The sequence below is a fragment of the Varroa jacobsoni genome, unplaced genomic scaffold (genome assembly GCF_002532875.2).
Source record: "Varroa jacobsoni isolate VJ856 unplaced genomic scaffold, vjacob_1.0 scaffold_1384, whole genome shotgun sequence".
In the NCBI taxonomy this organism is placed as follows: Eukaryota; Metazoa; Arthropoda; class Arachnida; order Mesostigmata; family Varroidae; genus Varroa; species Varroa jacobsoni.
This window is the reverse complement of record NW_019214286.1, coordinates 136,953-147,079: the sequence shown is the minus strand read 5'-3', so window position 1 is coordinate 147,079 and position 10,127 is coordinate 136,953. Positions and strand designations below refer to the sequence as shown.

Genomic DNA, 10,127 nt, shown 5'->3' with positions numbered 1-10,127 from the left:
CAATAGATTGCAAAGGCACCTGGCATTTGAACTGATGCGTCGCCCGCACAGGCTGGGTCCTGTGAGCATCGTACAACGGACGACCTCCCTCGATTTCAAAGAGCAAACTCAGTTCGGAATGGGCTTTTCTGTGCATTCTTCCTTACGGCATTTGGTTTTAGGTGGTCGCATGTAGGTCGAACAGAAACAGCAGCCGAGAAGAATGAATTAAAATATCGCAGAATTAGGTTCTTCGTTGAACTAGACTAAGGGATAGCACGGCTCGAGAAGCATATGTGGATAGCTATATTTTTTGGGGGATTTTGCGTCTTCAAGCAGGTTTGAATATATCTTGCGCGCCCAATAATATTGGAGTTTCTCAGAAAATCACCAGGAAGACCACAAGCGTCACTACCGATATACCTCTATTAATAAACAAACAACAAAAACTGTATAACCTCAGATAGTGACAACATGATTTTAGCTTGTCATATGTAGGACATTGTTTGGATACCCGAAGACCTTGCCGTTGCAAAAATATCCAATGAATAACATTACATAATTTTAGTTCAGGATCCATAAAGTACCTACTACTGTGCTAGCTTTCGGTAGGTTTCTTCATCCCCAACGCACACCAACCTATAATCCAGTTCTCTAGGCGCACGTAATATACCAAAATAGGTGGTCTGACGTTTCCTTTAGCTAATCTCATGTCCAAGTAGAAGCGTCTTGACAATGATGGCAATCTATATAACCGCGTCCTCAACGATTTGCAGCTTTTGTTTGCTATGTGATGAGTGCTACAATGAATCAATTTAGGTGGATGTATATGTAAAGCATCGGCTGGCTTTACAACGACTATTTTTAATGTGTCAGTATCCATATTTCACTTACATGCTAGCTGCGCCATAGTAAAAAGAAATAAGAACCGGCCGAATTCTGTTAATGATTCCGCATTACCATATTCGATATATACACTGTACGGGTGGCGTATAGATTCTTGTCGCGCATGTAACATCTGCACGTAACATACACGATACTCTCGTCCATGTATTCATCGTTTCACTCAGTCACAAAACCATAAAATGTCCGGAGTTCCGTTAAACTGCATCGAGAATTGGTAATGGTGGTGCTGCTGGTAAAATCACAACATTTCATTGAGGCTTTTCTTGGGGATAATCGGTGTTTTCCACACACGGGACACAGCTTACTCAACGTAAACTGTGCATAGGAGTGACCTGAATAAGTAAGCACATTTTGCTTGTTTAACCAGCTGCGATTTAAAGGCAAGTAGGTGACGCGTCAGTAAAAGCGACGCCGATAAAACAAAGACCGTGTTGAAGAGATAAGGATTAACGCATCTGGTCGAAATAAAGTTATCCATTGACGACAAAAAGAAAAGTGTCTAGATAATGATAAACGGTAGTGCCGTCTCATCGATCGCGCAAGCACGTGATACACAAGAAAAACATCGCTTAAACAATACATAACCTCATAGTAAACACACTGTGCAGTTGCGCCCGTACACACCAACATAGCCGGCCCTTACAATGAACTACATACTACTATACATGAACTACATACTACTATAATACATCTAGGTCTACGCGTCGACGTGTGCTTGGCTGGTAAAAATTACCCCACGCCGAAGGGACTCCACTACTGACTTTGTACGCTTTTTTAACATAGCTTTCACTCTGATGCGTCATCTTCCTGTTGCCAAGATGGTCATAAGAAGCCAAATATCGTGGTAAACATTTACCGATCAGCGAAAGTTGACACGAACTCGAAATCACGTCTGCGTAAGGAATCCTGTCGCTGTGTCAACTTTTATCGATTGATTTACTTTGGTGTTCGAAATTTTGATGAGCGTCAATCGCTATAGCAGTCTATAAGAATTTAGTAAATGGCGTAGTACTGAACAGCTATAGCGCCACCCGATCGCATACATGCGGAGAGTGCGGCAGACGGCTTCGTAACGCAGAATGCAATCGTGATTCATGGCCACGAGGAAGCATTGCCCGGCAGCAAAAGAAAAATGACAATCCACGAGAACGTGAATATTAAAGCACCGTTGGACTTAATACTTATTCTCTTGCCTTTATTAACTTCCAGCGTACGACGCTCTGTCTATTCACACTCTACACGTGTACGGAGAAAGACAGGCGATAGAGATAAAAACACCGGATAGGGTACAAAGCCGCCTGCTTTACCTTTCTTTGTCTCCATTCAGTGCGACGCACCGGTGTTCGCCACATCTACCACTGAACAGCAAAACCAGTTACGGCATGGCACCGCAAAGGGGATGGTTGGATCGGAGTAGGCCGGAGATGCGATGGTTGGCCATCAGCCAATCGATTGTCTTCTACGAAATGTGCGCCCCTTCCATCAAGGAGCTCCCTCAAAGTAGATTCATGGAACGGAACTGATGAAACATTCGACGTAATGGTGATACTAAGACGGGTGGTCATGGTAATGATGAATGACTGGTATCTGGTGTTGTTTCAGTAAGACGATGTCCCAGTTGACAGAAAAGGCCGAAGTAAAAAGTCGTGGGCGCCAGTGTAGATGTACAACTGACTTGGCTAATAGCAGTCGCTGTAGTAATCGTAGATACCGCAGTAATAATAAGACCCTTGCGATACAAAGGACACATAATTGTCGACCATTTGCTGAAGGTGTGGCGTGGGGTACGAACAAACAATCGAACTAGAAAACACAGAAGAGGCAGAAATTGTGGAGCACGAGCCTCTATGTGTGCGTTCACGTGTGAGATGTATAAACTACACTTAAACGCTTGCAAGCCGCATGTACCCGAAGGACGTGTAATAGAAGGCGTACATTCAATACGTGCTGATAAAACCAGTCAATCTTTTAACTAGGCAAATTTTACTAAATTGCTTTTCCTTAAACAGCTCATGTTAAGTAACTGCAAATAATATTTTTAGGCATATTGAAATCTGAATTATTTTTTTTTCATTACAAAACAACAAAACGGGGTTTTTATACAAAACCCCGTCGCACTGCAATATCTTCAAGAACAGTTATTGGACCTTTTAATAAAGTTTTGAGTGAACATGTGTGTGCAACAAGAACTAGTTCATATTTCCTATCATTTTTGACAACAAAGATCTATATGTATATATATGTAGCGTAGACAAACGTAGGATTTTAATTACCGTAACCATTCCATAATTGTCACCAGCACGAATATGATACTACAGATATGGTATAATATATCATCAAATTGCATCATCGCAAACCAACACTGGCCTTGCAGAGAATCTCTAATAGTTCAGTTTGCCGTTGCCTGTTGCTTTCCCCGGCTGCTGCAATCACTGAAACCTTTATCTAGATTCTCCGGCAATGTCCACTGTCGCTGGCATAACAAAAAGGTGGCCGTTTCGGTGCCTTCCTTGGTTCCCGTCGCCGTCCACATCATTCTGTTCTGTTCTGTAGAGACCCCAGAAAACCGAAGCTGGCAGTAAATATAAGAAAATAGGGAGACTTATTCGCTTTAGCTAGCTGAGGCATCACCATAAGTCTTCAGAGCAGCTAGCGAAGTCTTCAGAAATGAGCAGGACCGATTTCTGCTACTTCCCCTCTTTACTCATTCGCCTACGGTAGCATTACGATGCTCGACCGTATTCGGAGCGTTGTTTGTCATGCCACTTACATAGCTGTTATATCTTGATGCTCTTATTCGAGCAAACGCATCGAGCTACTCAGATCACTCGTTTTATGGTTTGTTTCACCATCCCCGACGACCCCAGCAACGGCAGTAACGCCTCCAAAGGTTGCTATATTGACTATTTGCCTATACCAAGCATTTCCCTAACCGCCCCACTGGAACAGGCTTCTACTCAGCTTGTGGTATCGTGCTACCCAATTCATCTGTCTGTGAGTCCATCCCTTCTTCCTGTAGTGAATGATCAGCCAATTAGTTAGACAATCCGCAAGTTGCTGTTCATCGTATGAACGAGAAAAAACTCTACAAAGCACTCTATTCTAGAAGGCTATCTCAGCAGCAAAGCTACAACAACCTTTCATAGTATTGACAGCAACAGCAGCTTCTCCGACGTCAGGTTTTTGTTGGCTTGCTATTGATGTGCGCGTGTCTCTATGAGCGGATCTTATACGTTGGTGTTCACTTGCGTATGTATGGCATCCGCGGCAACGCTCGCTCGTTGCTGTTGAAAGCAGACAGTTTCAGCAAATCACAAGCTATTCGTACCGCCGTTGTTGCTGCGGCTGTAAACACAGCAACTGTTTTTCTTTTTCATCTTCTACTTAATTCCTTGCCTGCTTCCTTTCCGTTATTTTCAAGTCATCAGAAATGGAACCGGGGTACAATGAAAAGTACGCTGTGGGTTCAACCATCCATCCATTCATCTAACGTCCATAAGGCCCCTCCGTTCATTTCTTCTGGCCACCAACGCTCCTGATACACACAGCAAGCGTACCAGCGGCAGCTCGCACAAATGTCTAGTCGTAGAAACGACCGTCATAGAGTCGACAACGGCGTCACCACCTCCCAAAAAACATCGCCATCAACGGCAGAAATAGAGCAAAAGGGACGAGCAACAACAACGCGGGGTGCGATCGGCTGGTCGCCGCCGTGCGACTTCGGTCGTCAGCGGTCCCGTTGCTCTTGGCCCATTCGTAGCGAAAACCTTTCCGTTTGTTCATGCTGCCATCCCGATACAGTAGAAGAGTATTAATATTACAATATTGCTGATTATGGCTATTTCGATGCTTGAAGAACTGGTCTCTACGGCGTTTGATGGTTCGCTTGCTTGCTCCCGGTGGCCAGACGGTGCACCGTTCTGCCGTTGACCGGTCTCTTATTGATTGACCCGGTTTATCTCTATGTTCCTTCACTTTGTCCTTGGCTATATATACGTATCCTATTCGCGCATCGTTATATCGGCAGTGGAGGGAATTGGAGGTGTCTCCAATTGCTATTTGATGGAATTTGTTTTTATCTCTATTTTTCCCTTCGAATGTTGCCTGCCAATCCGCCTTCGGAGTACACTGATAGCCTTCGCTTTACCATTGCTCTACAAGTAAGGCACGTTTCTCACTGCCCAGCAGCATAGGTGGCGTTCCTTGTTGTTTTTTTAAATCTTTCACAAACATCCTTTTTTTTTTAACACCCGTCAAAGGAGCAGTGTCGGTGAAAATAGGCGTTCGTTCAGTCAAACCGCAGACAAACTCTCAGTTACCGGCTGACTCTACAGACCCGGGTGAGTGGATGATCCATATCCACTATTCGGCGCCACTCGTAGCTGCATAACACTTGGCTTTTCGTTTCCCCGTGGGTGCTCGTGTATCCATTTGTATCTCATCATGATGGAAAGGGTGACGGCGTTGACGGCCATGATAGAAGCACAGAAAAGGGACAAAAGGTATCACTGAATGCCTCTGTATAGAGTCGGTCTTCTATGGCTGATAAGGCAACTGATGCGTTGGAGGACGGAATGGCAGGATTCCATCGTACCGCGTCCAGGGAAAAGTGCGGTGTAGATGTAACAGTGCAAGAAGAAAGTTTATGGGGACCAGGCGTCGGGTTCGGTGAAAAAGAATAAAGACCAATAAGGAGAGATGGAGGAAAACGTGCTTAAAGATTCTGCAACATGAAAGTAATTTCGACCTCTTTGTAAGACTAGCCGAGGTTAGCATGATTCGTTTGGAAAAATGAGACGTACGCGGAGGCTCGATTTATTAATCACGTTGAGATAGCCAGTGCATTTATGATAATAGTAGTTGTTGGATTTCGCCAGGTGAATTGAGATTATGGTGAGCCAGTCAGATCGACAAAATGGCAAGTTACAACGGCCTATAGTCAACCTTATCATCAGTTTGCAGCATTTACATTATCTATGGAAACGGAAGTCAAAATAGACATACCAAAGGCCACTTTTTGTCAAGCAAACAACCACCTAGATACCGACCTTCAAGCCTACGGCTTTAGTATGTTTGACAGAAGGGTATTGAAAAAAATTGCAAATTAATTGCTATGCAAATTAACATTGTTGTATCTACAGTGAAGAGAGAAAATCTTTTTTTTATTATCTATTATTAACACCTGCAATAAACGCACGCGTTATATAGGTATGTTACCCATGTGATCTTTTTGTGCGCCTTTAGTGCAGAAGACTACATATAGTGCCTCAAATAAATAACCGTATCCTGCTGGCGAAGGCTTATAATTGTCTTATTGTTACTTTACGCACATTAGTCTCTAGTGGGTCTGCAAATCGGTAATATATCATTTATCATAGAGGCTGCTACCGAAGTCATGGCGTTTCATCGTGAATGAGCTCTTCACTGTCCAGTATTGCGTGATGCCAAACGTAAGCAAACTTTTCCAACGCAAACGCAGAGATAATATTGCCCGTTAGAAATGAACGCTGCAGCGGTGTGATGACCGACGGTCGTTTAACTGTAAGTTATCACTATCTAGTAAATGTATATGCTGTGCTTCTAGTCGGAAGGAGGAACTCTCGTTCGTTGTTCTCGGCTCTTCTTTTCGCTCTAACAGGCAGATGCAACTCCCTGTTGTTTGCAGAACTGCTAGTAGTTCTAGTAGCGCGATTCGCTGTGTTCACTAACCAGACGACAACCGGTGGAGAGGGGAACGGGCCACTGTACTACGGTGAACTGGAATTCAAACAAGATGCGCGGTTACCTCCAGCGCCGTTCAAACGGCGCAAGTAGCGACGATTCAGCAGAAAATATGTCGTTCACTAATGTATATATATATATATATATATATATATATATATATATATATATATATATATATGGTAATCGGATAGAAATCGTAGTCAATCTAAAATTGATGTTTGATGAAGACCAATTGATGTATAGTGGCTGTTTTAGGTTAGAATTATTGGAGAACTGATATCTCCAAGAGTTTTCGGTGGCTTGCACTCGAGATTTCCTTCAGAGGTTTTTTTCGAAGAAGAGAATCTGACTATTTTTCACAGTTTCTTGCACTAGAAACATGATGGGGAATTGGAGGTGATGGCTGAAGCTATTCGTTGTTGCAAACCATTATATGGTCACTTTTGTTATGGGCACTCACCTGTGAATCGCTGACGTCGACGGTGTAGTACGCGAAAAAGAAGACAGCAAGTACATAGCTGACGAGACGGTAATCCAGTTTCATGGTGTATATCGTTCCAAGACGTTTTCGACCTCTTAAGCACTTTATTCACTTCGACTAATTTGTCGCTTTCTCAAACTACCTTTTATGGCACTTAGGAAGAACTGAACATCGGGAGCAAGCCAATAAGGATCCCTGTTGTCTCCCGTTCAGTCAATTGTTGTTATCGCAGCAATACAATTGTTAGTCGTAATGATCTGCATCGACATATATTCTTCGATTCAATTTTACACTTTTCATAATATGCACCTCATTCTCTCACTTGAATTCCTGTTAGGTAAACATTTCGGGAAGGAGTGATTTTACCATTTGCTTTGACTTTCTACTAACACAACAGGCAAAGAATAACCGGCCTAATTTCAACTACGACGGCAAATATACAAAGGGCCACATACGATATGGTTGGTACGTCGCCCGAGATCGTGACACGATTCAACGGCCACTTTAATGTGCACTCTTCTCTCCGAACTGCACCACCACTCGTCTAGCCCATACACTGTCTCAAATACAGCAGAATCGAATCTCGTCGATTTTTCTTCGTTATCCTCGTAGTCCCCCTCACCTGTTCTCCCGTCTTTTTGCCACAACGGCTCCTCAGGTAATTCAAGCAGCTTTTTTGTCTCTAACGTGTTTCATTCGTAAAGTGTGTTAAAGGCCTGCATATTATGATAAACCACTCATATGATTCAAGTATGAGGGGTACTATTAGTTGGAGAAATCAAAAAGACCGAAATCGTACGCCAGAGCCTAGAATACGAAGCCCGTAAACTGTATATAGATCTAGTGATACAACCGGCTCGATTTGTTACTGTTTTGTGCTTTTTGCCCGCCGCTAGTTCAGTCCTGAAGGTTGGTGATTATTGTTGTGAGGTTCACCGCGGCGGCGTAGAGTGGTCACTAGCGGTGGGCGTTCAGAGCCCCCGCCGCCAAACATTTATCGACACACAACAGCAATCCGTTTTGTTGCGATGTCTCCTTTATTCAGCACTAATATCCGACTCGACGCGTACACTGTTGCCGTACTCGGCTTATGAAGAGCTAAGCAATAGATCTATCCGCTGCAACCTCGTAGATACCGCTAGACCCTTTTCTTATTGCACTGTTTCCGAGCTTGTGAGTGGTGCTCACGGTCCGCCTCCGCGTAAGTAAGTGTATCTTTAGTAACGGCACACACAATTAAATTCGCTGCTTCGCCCTCTTCCCATAGATTATCATTGACACCCGTGAGGCTTACACAGGACCGAAAACTAACTCTGCTTTGTTCTGTATCTTTTTTTTCTCTGCCGTTTGCGATTACAGGCGCACCTGGAACGTAGTGCTTAACGCGCCTGCATCTCTGCCTAGCGTCCGACTGAGGGAGCTCGCGACGCGTGATTGCTTAGGCTAGCGGCTGATGTGACTGGGAGTATTGCGAGGCGAGCGGAGAGGGCTGGAGGCGCTCGGAAAAAATGGCGCCTGTTTTTGAATTGGTAGATGGCGTGAGTCGGCGCGAAAGAGCTGTTTTAGGGATACGATTTGTTTGTTTTACATTTGTTTTGCTACCTGTTAATTTAAAATGATTTTTTTATACTTTGGGTTGTTGGTTTTCTATATGTATAGTGCGGGTTATCTCGTGAGTTCGAAAGCAAACGACGTAAATATAACCCCATAACAGTGTACCTATGCTGGTTAGAAATGTGCAGGTGAGATTATTGAAACTGACTTATGGCGCTGATTTCGGTAGAACATTAAAGTTCACTTTGCTAGAACGATTCATAACGATGTTTACCTGATAGCAAGTTTAGCTGAATTGTGATGTGTAATATTACCCTGCAAACTGTGTTTTCTTTGTATACACAAAGAAATCACTATCGCCAAACTTCTAAAACTTAATATTCGCACAAGTCTTTACAATGTTTCTGCCCATTAAGCTGATGTACATATGCATAATGAAGCCTGTATATATAAGTTTTTACAGAGCTGGCAGAACCTTAAAAAGGGGAACGGAGCCTTGATTTGAAGTAGTACCTACCATTTTCTATCTTTCTGTGATGTGTTCTGATCTGCTTTTGCAATATGAGGTTCAAATAAGGCAACGCTCTTAGGTCATGCTGTGCTCAGTCAGCAGGCTACTGGACACTTGACATAATGAATAGAATTGCTGCCTGCCAAAATGTCAACTTTGTTCACATGCCAAAATATGTGATATGACTTTCTGAAATCATTTTGTACCAGTTTGTAGATGTACTTTTATGGCCACCGGTCAGTAAGTGCATAAGGATTCACTGACCATAAACAACTTCTAGTTCTTCCGTCTTGAGCTATTGTGTTGGCGCGTTGACCCACGTTGGGGCTGTCGCATCATATTTCTTCAACTGAACATTAAATAGTATTGCAAAAACAAATAAAGCTATTTATGAGATTGTACTCGTCTGACACTAAATTTATGTACGACTTATTATATTGATTCCCCTACTGTGTTCATATACAACTCTACATGCTATATTACAGAATTTAGCGAGGGTGCATACATTGGTAAGGAATAAATACAGTTCAACAGTCACATTTGAGAACCTCAGTTACATAGGTCGTCAACATTTCCTCACAATCTGCCAGTGAATATCTTCCAGATAAGACCCACATCCCAAAGAAGTGATTAAAGATAGTGTTTAACTATTACTGTAATAAATAACACCGAGAAAAATCTGACAAATTTGTCTCGCGGTGCATACTTTGGGTATGACACTACCCCTGGTGAAGTGGCACGAGATATTAGGAAATTAGCCCTTCTCCTTAGGAAATCGGGTCCCGAACTACAAGTTAATGACAGGCGTACTTAAGCAGCACTTTGTAATAACTGTAGTTGGGAGTACTAAATCACTTCAATGTGGACTATTATGGGAACCATCGGTGAATGATTTTCGTGCACTCGTAACAACGAGTTCCTCTCAGTTTAGAGTGAAAAATTATATCGGACCCTATTTTTAGGTACGTTTAT

At 43.0% G+C, this 10,127-nt stretch overlaps 2 long non-coding RNA genes across 2 annotated transcripts; one reads left to right on the top strand and one right to left on the bottom strand.

Moving 5' to 3' along the window:
* Positions 1–6,011: 6,011 nt before the first annotated feature.
* On the bottom strand, positions 6,012–8,453 carry LOC111269412 (uncharacterized). The gene is made up of 2 exons (XR_002685753.2): positions 7,070–8,453; positions 6,012–6,642 (listed from the first exon to the last, which is right to left on the bottom strand). It is a non-coding gene; the product is annotated as an uncharacterized LOC111269412 (long non-coding RNA).
* LOC111269413 (uncharacterized) lies at positions 8,157–9,572 on the top strand. Its single transcript, XR_002685754.2, has 2 exons — positions 8,157–8,295; positions 8,450–9,572. It is a non-coding gene; the product is annotated as an uncharacterized LOC111269413 (long non-coding RNA).
* The last annotated feature ends 555 nt before the right edge of the window (positions 9,573–10,127 follow it).